A 19819-nucleotide genomic window follows, 5' to 3' on the forward strand; every position below is an offset into this window, starting at 1 on the left:
GCGCTTGGCGCAATTCCTGACAATAAAATTCAAAGTATTCAATTGCCGTACGTCGAAGCATGTCAACCGCTGTTTAAAATCAATTTTTACGTCATTTTTCTCGTAGAAAAGCGGTAAAATTCCGACAGGGAATCTCCTTTTCGGCAAACAGAGGAAAAAATCCCAAAGGCGGGGGCGGTCGGGGTCACGCGCATAAGCTAGTGTCTCTTGATGGGCCACTTGAGAAAGGCGATAATGTGTTTCAGCCTGGGGCTGGAATGACGACATTCTCTTTTTTCCCGGGCTATGAGAGCCTATGGACGACGTGGGAAGTGTCACGTTAGAGCAGAGATCCTTAGTAAATGATAGAGATGGCAAAGAAGTTCCAGAAATGGTCAGACAGGCCACTTCCTGTAAAGGAATCTCTCAGGTTTTGACCTGCCATTTGAGTTCTGTTATACTCACAGACACCATTCAAACAGTTTTAGAAAATTTAGGGTGTTTTCTATCCATATGTAATAAGTATATGCATATTCTAGTTACTGAGTAGGAGTGGTAACCAGATTAAATCGGGTATGTTTTTTATCCAGCCGTGTCAATGCTGCCCCCTAGCCCTAACAGGTTTAAGTAAAAATACTTGAAAGTACTACTTCAGTCATTTTATGGGGTATCTGTGCTTCACTATTTATATTTTTAACAACTTTCACTTTTACACTACCTGACCAAAAGTATGTGGACACCTTCTCGTCAAACATCTCATTCCAAAATCATGGGCATTAATATCACATTGGTCTCCCCTTTTTTGCTATAACAGCCTCCACTCTTCTGGGAAGGCTTTTCACTAGAGGTTGGAACATTGCTACGGGGACTTTCTTCCATTCAGCTGCAAGAGCTTCAGTGAGGTCGGGCACTGATGTTAGGCAATTAGGCCTGGCTAGCAGTCGGCGTTCCAACCCATCCCAAAAGTGTTCGATGGGGTTGATGTCAGGTCTCTGTGCAGGCCAGTCAAGATCTTCGACACCGATCTCAACAAAACATTTCTGTATGGACCTCGCTTTGCGCACGGGGGTATTGTCATGCTGAAACAGGAAAGTGCCTTCGCCAAACTGTTCCCACAACGTTGGAAGCACAGAATGTAGCATTAAGATTTCCCTTCACTGGAACTAAGGGGCCTAGCCAGAACCATGAAAAACAGCCCCAGACCATTATTCCTCCTCCATCAAACTACAGTTGGCACTGTGCATTGGGGCAGGTAGCATGAAATCACTCCAGAGAACGCGTTTCCACTGCTCCAAAGTCCAATGCCGGCAAGCTTTACACCACTCCAGCCAACGGCGATGGAAACCCATTTCAAGAAGCTCCTGATGAACAGTTACTGTGCTGACGTTGCTTCCAGAGGCAGTTTGGAACTCTGTAGTGAGTGTTGCAATCGAGGGCAGATGATTTTTACGCGCTACATATTTCCGCACTCGGTGGTCCCGTTCTGTGAGCTTGTGTGTCCTTCACTACATTCATAAAGAAAATGATATACTTTTTACTCCATACATTTTATCTGACACTCAAAAATACTCATTACATTTTGAATGCTTAGCAGGACAGGAAAGTGGTCAAATTCACACACCCGCCAAAAGAAAATACCTGTTCATCCATACTTCCTCTGATCTGACGGACTCACTAAACACGTGCTTCGTTTGCAAATTATATCTGAGTGTTGGAGCGTGCCCCTGGCTATCCGTTAATTAAAACATCTGGTTTGCTTAATATAAAGGAATTTGAAATTATTTATACTTTTACTTAAGTATATTTTAGCAATTACATTTAGACTTTTACTCAAGTAATATTTTCCTCGGTGACTTGCACTTTTACTTGAGTCATTTTCTTTTATGGTGTCTTTACTTTTACTCAAGTATGACAGTTTGTTACTTTTTCCACCATTGGTGTCCTCATACACCTCTGCAAGCAGAGGAACGGACAAAGGTGTGGTTGGAACCAAATAAGTGTCCATATCTTACATGTAGTACATTTGTTTTCATGGACCAGCCAATTTTATAATGGTTAATACTGTTATTACATTTCATTCCAGTCTCTGGCAGCTCAGTGGGGTTGGAGAAAATTCTACATGGGTCCTTGATCCTGAAGGACCTTTCAACTTTCCACTGACTACCAGACATCAGGGCTAGAGGTGTACCACTCTCTGATGCTGCACTTCCTGTCGAAGCACACCGCCTTCTCCTACAAGGGAATGAATGCAAGGTTGCTAAAGTCATTTCAAAATATAAATATTTTTCTAACTACTAAAATTGTCATTATTACAGTCAAGTGTATCAAAGCCCTTTCCATTGTTTGTGTCTCTCAAATGTATCCTGTGCTTTTTTTTCATCCTTTCTTTTTTCTTTTAGATCATACCTTGCAGCCTTGTATTACAATGAGAACAGTGGACGGACGCAGGCATTGCAAAAAGACAACCTTCTCAGGTACTCCCTCTCCTTCCCAAAGTCCAAGAAGGGTGGTGTCACACCAGCCTTCGCTTTGGCTCCCCCCCTGTCCAGCTCAGGCGTTCGGCGTCGCCGGCCTTCCAGCTGCTGCCGAACCTGCTGCTGGCAAACGCCCTTCACTCATCAACCCCGGACTTGTCTCATCATCATTACACACACTTGGTTCCAATCCCCACTCAATCACTGTATATATACTCCCTCTGGCATTTGTCATTGTTGGTCATTGTAAATGTTGCTTGTTTTCCTGAGAGGAATCTCTCCTACTATTTCCTGAGTACTTTATTATTTTGTCCCGCTTTTATAAATGGTGCTTTAATGAATTCAGTAGTTCTAAACCTGCGACTGCCTCCTGCCTAGTCCTCTCTACACTTGTGACAGAATGACCGACCCAAGAGAACAGGAAGCAGCAGGACATCCCGATCTCTCCACTATAGGAGTGAAGCTCCTATACCACAACTCATGCCTAGAGCACCTCGGGACTGCCATGGACCTAGGATTCCTAGGTTTGACCAACTATTTCAGGTGCTTCATTAGGGGTTTCAGCACAGTGGTGGCCCCTCTCACATCCCTCTTGAAGGGAGGTCCTCGACTGCTGCACTGGACTGAGGAGGCCAACGAATCCTTCCGTGCTCTCAAGGAACGTTTTATGGACGCACCTGTTCTGGTTCATCCTATCCCGTCTCTGCCCTTCATCATGGAGGTGGACGCCTCCGAGGTTGGAGTAGGGCCTGTTCTCTTCCAATGCACTGGATCGCTGCCTAAACTACATCCATGCACGTTCTACTCACGGAAGCGGTCTCTCACAGAGTGGATTTACTTGAGTTGCTGGCCATCAGGAAGGCGCTGAAACCATGGTGGCACGGGCTGGAGGGTGCTCAACGCCCATTCATTGTTTGGACGGACCACTGGAAGCTAGAGTATATTCGAGCAGCGAAGAGGCTGAACCCGTATCAGGCCAGATGGCCCATATTCTTCACCAGGTTTGACTTTACCCTCTCCTACCGGCCCTTATCTAAGAGCGTCAAGGCCAATTCGCTGTCCCGGGTGCATGACTCAGAGGATCGGAGGGAGAAAGTGACGTCCATTATTCCCCTGTCCCGCATTGTGGATCCTGTTGTGTGGAAGCCCTCACCTGCCCACTGTCCCGAGGGGCGTACATACGTGCCCTCTGAGGTGCAGAACCATCTCCTTGCTTGGGCAGACACAGCACCTGTGTCGGGGCACCTGGGTATCGCCCGTACTATCGACTGTCTCTCCGCCAAGTACTGGTGGCCCACCTTGGCCCAGGATGTCCAGGTTTACGTCTCTTCCTGCTCCACCCGCGCACAGAGCAAGACACTGAGACACCTCCCCTATGGCAAACTCCACCCGTTGCCGGTTCCACAACGACCCTGGTCCCATCTCTCCGTGGACTTTGTCACAGACCTTCCCTGCTCGGAGGGGCACACCACCATCCTGGTTGTTGTGGACAGGTTTTGCAAAGCCTACAGCACGCCACCAATCAGGCCTTTATGGTAGAGTGGCCAGACGGAAGCGATTCCTCAGTAAAAGGCACAACAACCCACTTGGAGTTTGCTAAAAGGCACCAAAAGGACTCTCAGACCATGAGAAACAAGATTCTCTAGTCTGATGAAACCAAGAGTAAACTCTTTTGCCTGAATTCCAAGCATCACATCTGTAGGAAACGTGGCACCTTCCCTAAGGAAAGCATGGTGGTGGCAGCATCATGCTGTGGTGATATTGTTTTCAGAGGCAGTGACTGGTAGACTAGTCAGGATCAAGGGAAAGATAAACTGAACAAATTACAGAGAGATCCTTGATGATAACCTTCTCCAGAGTGCTCAGGACCTCAGACTGGGGCAAAGGTTCACCTTCTAACAAGACAACAACCCTAAGCACACAGCCAAGACAATGCAGGAGTGGCTTCGGGACAAGTCTCTGAATGTCCTTGAGTGGCCCAGTCAGAGCCCGGACTTTAACACGATCTAACATCTCTGGAGAGACCTGAAAATAGCTGTGCAGCAATGCTCCCCATTCAACCTGACAGAGCTTTAGAGGATCTTGAGAGAAGAATGGGAGAAACTCCCCAAATGCAGGTCTGCCAAGCTTCTAGCATCATACCCAAGAAGACTCAAGTCTGTAATCACTGCCAAAGGTGCTTAATTAAACAAAGTACTGAATAAACGGTCTGAATAGTTATGTAAATGAAATATTAAATTTTCTCATTTTTAATACATTTGCTTTGTCATTATGGGTCCCGTGTGGCTCAGTTGGTAGAGCATGGTGTTTGCAATGCCAGGGTTGTGGGTTAGATTCCCACGGGGGACCAGTATGGGGAAAAAAATGTTTTTATGAAATGTATGCATTCACTACTGTAAGTCGCTCTGGATAAGAGCGTCTGCTAAAATGACTAAAATGTAAAAAAAAAAATACAAATGTTAAAAAAGTATAGGGTATTGTGTGTAGATTGATGAGGGAAAAAACCTATTTACTACATTTTAAAATAAGGCTGTAACGTAACAAAATGTGGAAAAGTCAAGGGGTCTGAATACTTTATGAATGCACTGAACTATGTCATAATATGATTCAAGTTCTAAATGTTTTTCAAAACTTGGGAACTTGAGTAACTTCCAAATGTATTTTTCTGTCTTTCTCCCACCTTCCTCTTGGAACCTGAATACCATCTCAGTTCAATATCAGCCTTCTAATGTCACGCTCCCATCCACACCAGCCTTCCGATACAATAGATATTGTTATAATTGGCAAAATGCGGTTTCATAATGTGATTCGAAGCCTATTTGTTTTACAATATATGAGACATTTTCTAACATCATAATTGATTTTTCTGTATTTCTCCCTCCCTCTTTCTCTTGGAACCTGAATACCACCTCAGTCCAACATCAGCTTTCTTATGTCACGCTGCAATCAACACACATGCATCCAGCCCCAAGTTGATTTCTGTCTGTCTGCTAGGGTAGAGCATAACTGTTCATTAGGGGTTGACATAGAGTTGTTCCTTAGTACCCGCTTATTTTCTATCACAGAGTGGAGCTAAGTGTAAGCAGCACCTTGTTTTAATGTTTTACAATATGTGACAACTTGAGTAACATCATAATTTATATTTCTGATTCCTGTATGTCTGCTAAGGTAGAGCTGTAACTGTCATTAGGGTTTTGTTACACATAGTTGTACCCTCTGTCCTTGTTTACTTCCCATTACTGAGCTGAGATAATTGGATAAGTGTAAGCAGTACTTTGAGCCTGTATCAAGCCTAAGTCCACACTATGGTCATCGGACGTTGGGCTCCTTGACACTTCTCACACCAAGTGCCGCACGTCTCCGCTGTTGACACCAAGCTTCAGAGTGGAACTCATCATCCATAAAGAAATGAAGAAAAATATAAACTCAGCAAAAAAAGAAACATCCTCTCACTGTCAACTGCATTTATTTTCAGCAAACCTAACATGTTTAAATATTTGTATGAACATAACAAGATTCAACAACTGAGACATAAACTGAACAAGTTCCACAGACATGTGACTAACAGAAATGGAATAATGTGTCCCTGAACAAAGGGGGGGTCAAAATCAAAAGTATCAGTCAGTATCTGGTGTGGCCACCAGCTGCATTAACCTCTATGGGCTAGGTGGGACGCTTGCCAGCCTGTGGCGCGATTTTCAAAACCTTAAAAATCCTATTACTTCAATTTCTCAAACATATGACTATTTTACAGCCATTTAAAGACAAGACTCTCGTTAATCTAACCACACTGTCCGATTTCAAAAAGGCTTTACAACGAAAGCAAAACATTAGATTATGTCAGCAGAGTACCAAGCCAGAAATAATCAGACACCCATTTTTCAAGCCAGCATATAATGTCACCAAAACCCAGAAGACAGCTAAATGCAGCACTCACCTTTGATGATCTTCATCAGATGACAACCCTAGGACATTATGTTATACAATACATGCATGTTTTGTTCAATCAAGTTCATATTTATATCAAAAACCAGCTTTTTACATTAGCATGTGACGTTCAGAACTAGCATACCCCCCGCAAACTTCCGGGGAATTCGCTAACATTTTACTAAATGTCTTTGTAGAAGCACAGTGGCTAGGAAAAACTCCCTAGAAAGGCCAAAACCTAGGAAGAAACCTAGAGAGGAACCAGGCTATGAGGGGTGGCCAGTCCTCTTCTGGCTGTGCCGGGTGTCCCAGCCGTGTTCTGTTATAATATCCACCCGGCACAGCCAGAAGAGGACTGGCCACCCCTCATAGCCTGGTTCCTCTCTAGGTTTCTTCCTAGGTTTTTGGCCTTTCTAGGGAGTTTTTCCTAGGGAGTTTTTCCTAGCCACCGTGCTTCTTTCACATGCATTGCTTGCTGTTTGGGGTTTTAGGCTGGGTTTCTGTACAGCACTTTGAGATATCAGCTGATGTACGAAGGGCTATATAAATACATTTGATTTGATTTGATTTCATAAATGACCAGCATGGGCAAATAATAATAATCATAGTAGTTGTCGAGGGTGCAACAAGTCAGTAACACAAGAGTAAGTGTCAGTTGGCTTTTTCATAGCCGATCTTTGAGAGTATCTCTACCACTCCTGCTGTCTCTAGAGAGTTGAAAACAGCAGGTTTGGGACAGGTAGCATGTCCGGTGAATAGGTCAGGGTTCCAGCAGGTCTGGGACAGCAGGTCTGGGACAGGTAGCACGTCCGGTGAACAGGTCAGGGTTCCATAGCCGCAGGCAGAACAGTTGGAACTGGAGCAGCAGCACGGCCAGGTGAACTGGGGACAGCAAGGAGTCATCAAGCCAGGTAGTCCTGAGTCATGGTCTTAGGGCTCAAGTCCTCCGAGAGAGAGAAAGAAAGAAAGAGAGAAAGAGAGAATTAGAGAGAGCATATTTAAATTCACACAGGACACCGGAAAAGACAAGAGAAATACTCCAGATGTGACAGACTGACCCTAGCCCCCCGACACATAAACTACTGCAGCATAAATACTGGAGGCTGAGACAGGAGGGGTCAGGAGACACTGTGGCCCCATCCGATGAAACCCCCGGACAGGGCCAAACAGGTAGGATATAACCCCACCCACTTTGCCAAAGCATAGCCCCCATACCACTGGAGGGATACAGAACACAAAGTGCTGTGTAACTTGTACAAAATAAGACACCATTTCTGATTGAAGCGAAAGCAAAAATAAACATCTTTAATAATAATTTTGACCAGATTTATTTTCCCTTGTGTATCAACAAGGGCATGTTTTGGGGTCATTATTACAAATCGGAATTGTGTGTATTGAGAGAGAGAGAGAGAGAGAGAGAGAGAGAGAGGCCTCCTGTCCTCCTCCATCTGTTTCCAGCAGGGCTGGCTGTCTGCCCATACAGTATCTCAGGGAAGTGATAGCCCTCCCTGTGCCGCATCTTAGCGTTCCTCCTCTATCCTAACCCTGTTCCCTACGTCTCTTCCCCCTCCTCCCCCCTGCGTGAGGCCCCAAAGAGTGAAGACCACATTTGAATATGCAGCGCTGCTCCTTTAAGAGGATGAAAGGATGAGAGAGAGAGAGACTCATTCCCTGCTGTTAATATTATGGTTTACTCATTGCACCTCTTCCAGAGAAAAGGATGTTGGTTGTTGGTAGGAGAGGAGAAGCTCAGCCTTTCTGATTCATTATAACCCATTAAACATGTCTGACATGTTAAACAGGTCTGCATGTGCAGGCTGCTCTGTGCTATTGTCCTACTGATGCTGGGGGGAGGGCTCTCATTGGGGTGTCAAACACTTCCTGGTGGCCAATGAGAGCCCTCCCCCAGCATCAGTAGGACAATGGAGCAGAGCAGCCTGCACATGCAGACCTGGTAAACATGTCAGACATGTTTTATGCGTTATAGTGAATCAGAGACTAGATGTATTGAAAAGACTGCTGTAGGGAGGGATGGAGTGTGTGGGTATGTGTGCTTACGTGCGCGCGTATGCATGGGGGTGTGTAGGAGTGCATACATGTTGGTATAGTATGCCTAGGCCTACGGATGTAAGTATGTGTGCGTGCACAATATGTAAGTGTAGGTGAGTTTGCATGTGTTTTTCCATGTGCCTGAGTGCTTGTGGAGGACCTGGGTTTATGTAATTCCAATAGAGATAACATACACGTAGGCACGTTCAAAAGTTTGGGGTCACTTAGAAATGTCCTTGTTTTTGATAGAAAAGGACATTTTTCTGTCCATTAAAATAAGATCAAATTGATCAGAAATACAGTGTAGACATTGTTAAAACCTCTCTTCGGTAGGGGGCAGTATTTTGACGTTTGGATGACAAACGTGCCCAAAGTAAACTGCCTGTTACTCAGGCCCAGAAGCTAGGATATGCATATGCATGGTAGTATTGGATAGAAAACACTCTGAAGTTTCTAAAACCGTTAAAATAATGTCTGTGAGTATAACAGAACTGATAGGGCAGGCAAAACCCCGAGGAAAATCCATCCAGGAAGTGGGATTTTTTTGATGTGAGTTGTTTTCCATTGAATGCCTATTGACTATGTTATGGGTTAGGGCCCACATTGCAGTTCCTATGGCTTCCACTAGATGTCAACAGTCTTTAGACATGCTTTCAGGCTTGTATTTTTTTTAAACGACGAGTAAAAAGACCTTTTGGTCAGTGGACAGGGGAAGTATGCAGAGCTGAATTGGGCGCATGACCGTGAGCGCGCCGTTCGTTGTTTTTCTTTTCAGTTGAAAAGCCGCTGTGTCAGATTTCAAAAAGGCTTTATGGCGAAAGCAAACCATGCAATTATCTGAGGACAGCGCCCCATCATACAAATGCATGACAAACATATTTTAAGCAGGGAGGTGCGACACGAAAGTCAGAAATAAAGATATAATTCATGCCTTACCTTTGAAGATCTTCTTCTGTTGGCGCTCCAAAATGTCCCAGAAACAGCACAAATGGTCCTTTTCTTCGATAAATTCCTTCTTTATATCCCCAAAATGTCAATTTATTTGGCGCGTTTGATTCAGAAATACACTGGTTCCAACTCGTCCAACATGACTACAAATTATCTAATAAGTTACCTGTAAACTTGGTCCAAACATTTCAAACAACTTTCCTAATCCAACCTTAGGTATCCTAAAACGGAATATACTGTGTTCAATAGCGGATAAAATGTACGTGGAGCGAGCTCCAGGTCGAGCGTAACAAACAATAGAGTCCACTTGGCTTGACACTCACACTGAAAAGCCATACTTCTTCATTTCTCAAAAGAAAAACATCAACCAATTTCTAAAGGCTATTGGCATCTAGTGGAAGCCATAGGAACTGGAACCAGGTGCCTCATAAATCTAGTTTCCCATAGAAAATGAATTGAAAACACAGAGACCTCAAAAAAACTATTCCGGGATGGTTTGTCCTCGGGGTTTCGCCTGCCAAATAAGTTCTGTTATACTCACAGACATTATTTTAATTGCATTGACGTGTATTTTTTGTTTTGTTTGTATCATTGTTTGAACAATAAGGTGATTATCGCCATGTAGTTTGAGCTGGAGGGGTTGACTATGAGTAAGCAGTTCATTGATGGGGCTTAGCTGGTGGTTGGAACCTTCATCACTGACTAAAACAGACAGATCGCTAAATGGAAACGGGAGAACATGCCAGATACAAAGCATTGCTTTGATATTTGGCTAAATATAATAAATACTTAACTTTTTGTGTCATTATGTAACAGGGTATTATTATTCTACTCATCTTTGTATTACCTGTTCATTTTCTACTGTGATTAGCGCAACGCAAAACATTTACTCGCTGGCACTCAAGAGAGGGTGTGCTGATGTTGGGCTGCGGCGGAACTCCAATATTAGTATAGAGCAAGAAGGCCCCCACACTGATAAAGCTCCCAATTTACCGCTTTCTTGACAGTGTTTCCCTCCCAAACGGATCTTCGTCAGGAACTCCAATATTAGTATAGAGCAAGGCCCCCACACTGTTAAAGCTCCCAATTTACCGCTTTCTTGACAGTGTTTCCCTCCCAAACGGATTTTCGTCAGGAAGTATAGAGCAAGAAGGCCCCCACCCTGTTAACAGTCTGATGGCCTTGAGATAGAAGCTGTTTTTCAGTCTCTCGGTCCCAGCTTTGATGCACCTGTACTGACCTCGACTTCTGGATGATAGCGAGGTGAACAGGCAGTGGCTTGGGTGGTTGTTGTCCTTGATGATCTTTTTTGCCTTCCTGTGACATCGGGTGGTGTACGTGTCTTGGAGGGCAGGTAGTTTGCCTCCCGTTATGCGTTGTGCAGACCTCACTACCCTCTGGAGAGCCTTGTGGTTGTGGGTGGAGGAGTTGCCGTACAAGGCGGTGATACAGCCCGACAGGATGCTCTCGATTGTGCATCTGTAAAAGTTTGTGAGTGTTTTTGGTGACAAGCAAAATTTCTTCAGACTCCTGAGGTTGAAGAGGCGCTATTGCACCTTCTTCACCACGCTGTCTGTGTGGGTGAACCATTTCAGTCTGTCCGTGATGTGTACGTCAAAGATCTTAAAACTTTCCACCTTCTCCACTACTGTCCCGTCGATGTGGATAGGGGGGTGCTCCCTCTGCTGTTTCCTGAAGTCCACGATCATCTCCTTTGTTTTGCTGACGTTGAGTGTGAGGTTATTTTCCTGACACCACACTCCAAGAGCCCTCACCTCCTCCCTGTAGGCTGTCTCGTTGTTGTTGGTAATCAAGCCTAGTGTCGTCTGCAAACTTAATCAAGTGTGCGCTCTGGACGATCTGAGAGCAAAACGATAAGGGTGGGGCTAAAGCTTAGGAGGGTGTGAACGATGCTGAATGGGTGTAGACAAAGAAGAACTCTTCACTAGATACCAAAACATTCAAAGGCCATTTTCTCAAAAGTTAGTTTTCAAGTTTATCAACTTTCAAAGCAGAATTACTTTCCCATTGTTCCTCAAAAATGCAGTGCATGATAAACCATTTTGTAGATCTGAGTCTCTACTTTTATCCAATGTAAATAACACCATTTCAAATTTTGCTACAAAAGACCGAATCCAGGTGGTAGGTCACAAATGTAGGGTTAAGGAGCGGTTTCGAGGACACAGATTACACCTAGTCCTGGACTAGAAATAATTTTGGCTGGATATATTCCTTTGATCTTGCTTTTTAGTCCAGGACTAGGCTTAGTCTGTGTCCAGGAAAATGTCCCCATAATGTTTAAATGAGTGAAATGGGATGATGTCTTAAAAGAAAAACATGTTTACATTAAGTATATTAATGGGTTTAACCTACTCTATTATTATGTATTAGGCTGTTAGAATCCTTATCAACCCATCCAATGTGAGTACATCTGTTGTTGAAGAACAGTAGATCAATAAAGCTACAGTGCTCTAGCCTCTATGGGCTAGGTGGGACGCTAGCGTGCCACCCGTGGTGCACTCCATCAACAGCAGGTGCATTTCAAGAGCGGCAAATTTGAATCCAAATAAATGTCAAAATTCAAATTTTTCAAACATACAACTATTTTACACCCTTTGAAAGATAAACATCTCCTTAATCTAACCACGTTTTACGATTTCAAAAAGGTTTTACGGCGAAAGCATAAATTTAGAGTATGTTAGGACAGTACATTTACAAGAGTTGTGTGTAATGTTTTGTCGATTCAAAGACAGGGTCACCAAAACCATAAAACCAGCTAAAATGATGCACTAACCTTTTACAATCTCCATCAGATGACACTCCTAGGACATTATGTTAGACAATGCATGCATTTTTAGTTCTATCAAGTTCATATTTATATCCAAAAACAGCGTTTTACTATGGCATTGATGTTGAGGAAATCGTTTCCCTCCAATAACCGGCAGTCAAGTCAGCGTCACAAATTAAATAATTAAAATTAGAAAACATTGGTAAAATATTATATTGTCATTTAAAGAATTATAGATTTACATCTCTTGAACGCAATCAACTTGCCAGATTTAAAAATAACCTTACTGGGAAATCACACTTTGCAATAATCTGAGCACTGCGCCCAGAAAAATACGCGTTGCGATACAGACTAGACGTCATGTTGGGGAGATCTAAAATCGAAAATACTATGTAAATAATCCATTACCTTTGATTCTCTTCATCAGATGTCACTTCCAGGTATCACAGGTCCATAACGAATGTAGTTTTGTTCAAAAAAGCTCATCATTTATGTCCAAAAATCTCCGTCTTGTTAGCACATGATCTAAGCCAGCCGGACTTCTCGTCATGAACGAGGGGAAAAAATATATTTACGTTCGTTCAAACATGTCAAACGTTGTATAGCATAAATCATTAGGGCCTTTTTTAACCAGAACATGAATAATATTCAAGGTGGACGAATGCATACTCTTTTATAACGTATTGGAACGAGGGTACCCAACATGAACTCGCGCGCCAGGTGTCTAATGGGACATCATCGTTCCATGGCTCTTGTTCGGTCAGATCTCCCTCCAGAAGACTCAAAACACTTTGTAAAGGCTGGTGACATCTAGTGGAAGCAATAGGAAGTGCCAAAATATTCCTCAGCCCCTGTGCTTTTCAATGGGATAGGTTTAAAGGTAATACAACACATCAGGTATCCACTTCCTGTCAGAAAATGTCTCAGGGTTTTGCCTGCCAAATGAGTTCTGTTATACTCACAGACACCATTCAAACAGTTTTAGAAACTTTAGAGTGTTTTCTATCCATATATAATAAGTATATGCATATTCTAGTTACTGGGTAGGATTAGTAACCAGATTAAATCGGGTACATTTTTTTATCCAGACGTGCAAATGCTGCCCCCTAGCCCTAACAGGCTAGCAGTAGTCAAGCTGCTTATGCTTAAAATAACTTATTTGGGATCGGTGTCCCGCTAGCGGTACTATTTCCGGTCAAACTGGAGGACGCATAATTCAAAATAAATTCGAATAGTTATTATAGCGGTTAAACATTTAGCTACATATAAGTGTCTTATATCAGCTGAAAGCTTAAATTCTTGTTAATCTAACTGCACTGTCTAATTTACATTAGCTATTACAGTGAAAACATGCCATGCGATTGATTGAGGACGGCGCCCCCATCAAAATATTTTTTCCACCGGCACAGGTTTCATACATTCACATATAAAGATTAAATATTCACTTACTTTTTGAAAATCTTCCTCTGATTTGTCATCTAAAGGGTCCCAGAGATAACATGTAGTGTAGTTTTGTTAGATAAAATCATTTTTTATATCCAAATAAGTCAGTATAGTTGGCGCCATCGATTTGAGTAATCCACTCGTTCAATTTAACCTCTATGGGCTAGGTGGGACGCTAGCGTGCCACCCGTGGTGCACTCCATCAACAGCAGGTGCATTTCAAGAGCGGCAAATTTGAATCCAAATAAATGTCAAAATTCAAATTTTTCAAACATACAACTATTTTACACCCTTTGAAAGATAAACATCTCCTTAATCTAACCACGTTTTACGATTTCAAAAAGGTTTTACGGCGAAAGCATAAATTTAGAGTATGTTAGGACAGTACATTTACAAGAGTTGTGTGTAATGTTTTGTCAATTCAAAGACTGGGTCACCAAAACCATAAAACCAGCTAAAATGATGCACTAACCTTTTACAATCTCCATCAGATGACACTCCTAGGACATTATGTTAGACAATGCATGCATTTTTAGTTCTATCAAGTTCATATTTATATCCAAAAACAGCGTTTTACTATGGCATTGATGTTGAGGAAATCGTTTCACTCCAATAACCGGCAGTCAAGTCAGCGTCACAAATTAAATAATTAAAATTAGAAAACATTGGTAAAATATTATATTGTCATTTAAAGAATTATAGATTTACATCTCTTGTACGCAATCAACTGGCCAGATTTAAAAATAACCTTACTGGGAAATCACACTTTGCAATAATCTGAGCACTGCGCCCAGAAAAATACGCGTTGCGATACAGACTAGACGTCATGTTGGGGAGATCTAAAATCGAAAATACTATGTAAATAATCCATTACCTTTGATTCTCTTCATCAGATGTCACTTCCAGGTATCACAGGTCCATAACGAATGTAGTTTTGTTCAAAAAAGCTCATCATTTATGTCCAAAAATCTCCGTCTTGTTAGCACATGATCTAAGCCAGCCGGACTTCTCGTCATGAACGAGGGGAAAAAATATATTTACGTTCGTTCAAACATGTCAAACGTTGTATAGCATAAATCATTAGGGCCTTTTTTAACCAGAACATGAATAATATTCAAGGTGGACGAATGCATACTCTTTTATAACGTATTGGAACGAGGGTACCCAACATGAACTCGCGCGCCAGGTGTCTAATGGGACATCATCGTTCCATGGCTCTTGTTCGGTCAGATCTCCCTCCAAAAGACTCAAAACACTTTGTAAAGGCTGGTGACATCTAGTGGAAGCAATAGGAAGTGCCAAAATATTCCTCAGCCCCTGTGTTTTTCAATGGGATAGGTTTAAAGGCAATACAACACATCAGGTATCCACTTCCTGTCAGAAAATGTCTCAGGGTTTTGCCTGCCAAATGAGTTCTGTTATACTCACAGACACCATTCAAACAGTTTTAGAAATTTTAGGGTGTTTTCTATCCATATGTAATAAGTATATGCATATTCTAGTTACTGGGTAGGAGTGGTAACCAGATTAAATCGGGTATGTTTTTTTATCCAGCCGTGTCAATACTGCCCCCTAGCCCTAACAGGTTAAGGAGAAAGGAATCTGAAAATCTACCCCTAAACTTTGTTTCAACAAGTCAAAATACGTTTGTATTTACTCCTCAAACACCCTAAAATGTAATTCAACTTTAATATATCAATCGGAAAGAAGTACGTTCAATAGGAAACCAATTGTAGTAGGTGTGCAACTTAATCATGGTGCGTGATGACACGGATTTTCAAGACTGTGTCTTCATACAAAAACTATTTTTTGAAGTTACAAGCCTGAAACTTTGAACATAGACTGCTGACACTCTGTGGAAGCCATAGGAATTCCAGGGACCTATTTTACAATAAAAGCTTTCTCTTGCATTTCTAAGAGGGTGGTCTCTCAACAAAAAAATATCTGGTTGGATTTTCTTTGGATTTTCTCCTACCATATCTATTGTGTTATATTCTCCTACACTTATTTTTTGCTTTAAGATCAATGAATCAATCAATGTGCATGCAGAAACATAGATATTAAAACAAAATATTCAAAAAATCTAGCTGTAAATAAGTATTCTGGGAAGAATGCTGAGGCCCTAACCGACACTCTGAGAGAGTGAAACAACAGTTGAGTAACAACACCCCACAGTGTTGATTCCACTGTAATTGAAAAAACACTTCATTTATTCATCGCTTGTGGTGTCAATTTCAATGTTAACTAGAATAAACACTCAGACATAATACTCACAACACGTTTTACCTTAACACTGAGATTTTAACAGTTGCAAATTTGCTTTTTAGAAATATTCATAAAACAAACAAAATGTAAACAACAACAAAAATTATACATACAGTACGAGTTAAAATGTTGGACACACCTACTCATTGAAGGTCTTTCCTTTATTTGTAGCTTTGCACAGTCTTGGCATTCTCTCAACCAGCTTCACATGAATGCTTTTCCAACAGTCTTGAAGGAGTTCCCACATATGCTGAGCACTTGTTGACTGATTTTCCTTCACTCTGTGATCCAACTCATCCCAAACCATCTCAACTGGGTTGCTGTCTTTTACAGCAAATAATGAAGATACACTAACTAAATTACATGGGGGCTAACAGGCTAAAATATCATTTTTGTTGGAGGAACCAAAACGATAGACAAAATTAGGATTACAGATAATACAGTCGAATACAAGGTGAGAAATGCAGCTTGCCCTCATAACGCTGATGTCCGTTAGGGCACTCGCGTGGGCTACGGTGGTGTGGGAGCAACAGTCCGCCGTTTTCCTCAGTCTGGAGGAGTTTGTGGCAGAGATACATAAGGTGTTTGATTCTCCGTTGTCCGGGAGAGAGGCTGCTCATAAACTACTCCAGCTATGTCAAGACTCCCATAGTGTGTCAGACTACACAGTGGATATTCGCACGTTGGCGGCTGACAGGGCCTGGAACGCGGAAGCCTTGTTCGACATGTTCCTTCATGGATTATCGGAGGTGAATAAAGATGAGCTCACAGCCTGAGAGCTGTCCACTGACCTCGACCCTCATAGCCTTGACCATCCGTATCGATGGGTGGCTATGAGAATGTAGGAGGGAGAGGGAGTCTGTTCCATGTCGCCCTAACTCGTCCTCGATTCCCAACTCGCTTCTGAGGAATCCCGGAAATCCCCGAAGTCTACATTTCTGAATGAATCAGATATCAAACGAGTTCTCTCGGTAATCACAGAGGGCTGCCAACTCACCTCCTCCGGAGCCCATGCAACTGGGCAGGGCTAGATTGTCTCCTGTTGAGCGCTTACGCAGACTAAACACCAAGAGCTGTCGGTATTGTGGAGCTACCACTCATCTCCTCAGCTTTCGAGCCTCTCCAGGGGGCCGATCATCTTCTCCAAATTGGACCTTTGGAACGCCTACCATTTGTTTCGGACACGGGAAGGCGATGAGTGGAAGACTGCCTTTAACCAGGCTAGTGGGCACTATGAGTACCTGGTGATGCCGTTCAGACTGACCAATGCTCCTGCAGTTTTCCAGGCCCTGGTCAATGATGTGCTCCGAGACATGTTGGACTGATTTGTGTTTTTCTACCTAGACGACATCCTCTTCTATTCCTGGTCAGCTCAAGAGCATGTCCTCCATGTCCTACAGGTCCTCAAGCATCTCCTGGAGAACCAGCTTTTCATGAAGACGGAGAAATGTGAGTTCCATCGCTCCACCATCTCCTTCCTAGGATACGTCATAGCATTGGAGGAGTGGTGGCACTGGTTAGAAGGTGCGGAACAGCCATTCTTGGTGTGGACGGACCATAAGAACCTGGAATATCTCCACACCGCAAAGCGCCTCAACTCCAGGCAGGCAAGATGGGCCCTGTTATTCCCTCATTTCCATTTCACTATCTCCTACCACATGTGGTCCAAGAATGTGAAGCCTGACGTACTCTCACATCTGTACAGCCCCGCTACTACACCATCGGAACCAGATACCATCCTCTCTACTTCCTGTCTAGCAGCTGCTATCATCTGGGAATCGAGAGTCTGCTCCGCAAGACACAGTGTTCCCAGCCGGACTCCAGGGGGGGTAAAACGAGAACGTTTTTGGTGGCCCACCATGGTTCCTGACGTCTCTGCGTTCATTGACGACTGTACTGTGTGTGCGCAGAACAAGACTCCATGGGAAGTTCCGGCTGGCCTCCTTCAACAACTCTCTGTCCCTCTCCGCCCCTGGTCCCATATATCTTTGGACTTCATCACGGGCCTCCCTCCGTCAGATGGCAACACGAACATCCTTATGGGGGTCGACAGGTTTTCTAAGTTTCCTTCAGCTAAGGAGAGGGCCTAGCTCATGGTGGGGCACGTCTTCCGAATCCATGGACTGCCGGTCGACATGGTCTCCGATTGCCATCCTCAGTTCTCGTCCCAGTTCTGGAAGGTGTTCTGCACCCTCATTGGGTTGGCGGCCAGCCTGTCCTCTAGTTTTCATCCCCAGTCTAATGGCCAGTCGGAGCGAGCCAATCAGGACCTGGACACAACTCTTCGCTGCCTCATCTCCACCAATCCCACTACCTGGAGCCAGCAACTCATGTGGGTGGAATATGCCCTCAACACCCTTCCCTGTTCTTGGGGAATATCTCGCTCACCCCCTGCGTGCTCGCACACGCCACGTCTATTTCAATGGGCACAAACACAGTTCATGACACAAACTATTCACACCCCTCTTATCGGTGGAGAGAATTTTGCAAGTTTAAAACCTATTTCCAGCAATTTTATACATTTTGCCATGTCTAATGTGAATTCGACTGATATTTGAGTGACAAAAAAAATTGCAACAATATCTACGGCCTAAAAAAACGAAAAACAAAAAAACATTGATCTGAACATGTCTTACAAGTTATGCTCTCTAAGGTAATGTATGCAATGACTAACATGACAAGAGGAACTACACAATTTTGAAATTGCACGTTGTGCATTCTACTATTACAACTTTCAAGAGTAACTTTAAAGTTGGACTGAGTTCCTTTATTTATATACATATACATATATATATATATATATATATATATATATATATATATATATATATATATATATATATATATATATATATATCCTTATGGGGGTCGACAGGTTTTCTAAGTTTCCTTAGAAAACCTGTCGACATTATATATGTATATGTATATAAATAAAGGAACTCAGTCCAACTTTAAAGTTACTCTTGAAAGTTGTAATAGTAGAATAGTATATATACACTGCTCAAAAAATTAAAGGGAACACTTAAACAACACAATGTAACTCCAAGTCAATCACACTTCTGTGAAATCAAACTGTCCACTTAGGAAGCAACACTGATTGACAATACATTTTACATGCTGTTGTGCAAATGGAATAGACATCAGGTGGAAATTATAGGCAATTAGCAAGACACCCGCAATAAAGGAGTGGTTCTGCAGGTGGGGACAACAGAACACTTCTCAGTTTCTATGCTTCCTGGCTGATGTTTTGGTCACTTTTGAATGCTGGCAGTGCTTTCACTCTAGTGGTAGCATGAGACGGAGTCTACAACCCACACAAGTGGCTCAGGTAGTGCAGCTCATCCAGGATGGCACATTAATGCGAGCTGTGGCAAGAAGGTTTGCTGTGTCTGTTAGCGTAGTGTCCAGAGCATGGAGGCGCTACCAGGAGACAGGCCAGTACATCAGGAGACGTGGAGGAGGCCGTAAGAGGGCAACAACCCAGCAGCAGGACCGCTACCTCCGCCTTTGTGCAAGGAGGAGCAGGAGAAGCACTGCCAGAGCCCTGCAAAATGACCTCCAGCAGGCCACAAATGTGCATGTGTCTGCTCAAACGGTCAGAAACAGACTCCATGAGGGTGGTATGAGGGCCCGACGTCCACAGGTGGGGGTTGTGCTTACAGCCCAACACCGTGCAGGACGTTTGGCATTTGCCAGAGAACACCAACAGTGCCAAATTCGCCACTGGCGCCCTGTGCTCTTCACAGATGAAAGCAGGTTCACACTGAGCACGTGACAGACGTGACAGAGTCTGGAGACGCCGTGGAGAACGTTCTGCTGCCTGCAATATCCTCCAGCATGACCGGTTTGGCGGTGGGTCAGTCATGGTGTGGGGTGGCATTTCTTTGGGGGGCCAGAGGTAGCCTGACTGCCATTAGGTACCAAGATGAGATCCTCAGACCCCTTG

This window comes from Salmo salar, chromosome 10 (genome assembly GCF_965601325.2).
Source record: "Salmo salar chromosome 10, fSalSal1, whole genome shotgun sequence".
Taxonomy (NCBI): domain Eukaryota; kingdom Metazoa; phylum Chordata; class Actinopteri; order Salmoniformes; family Salmonidae; genus Salmo; species Salmo salar.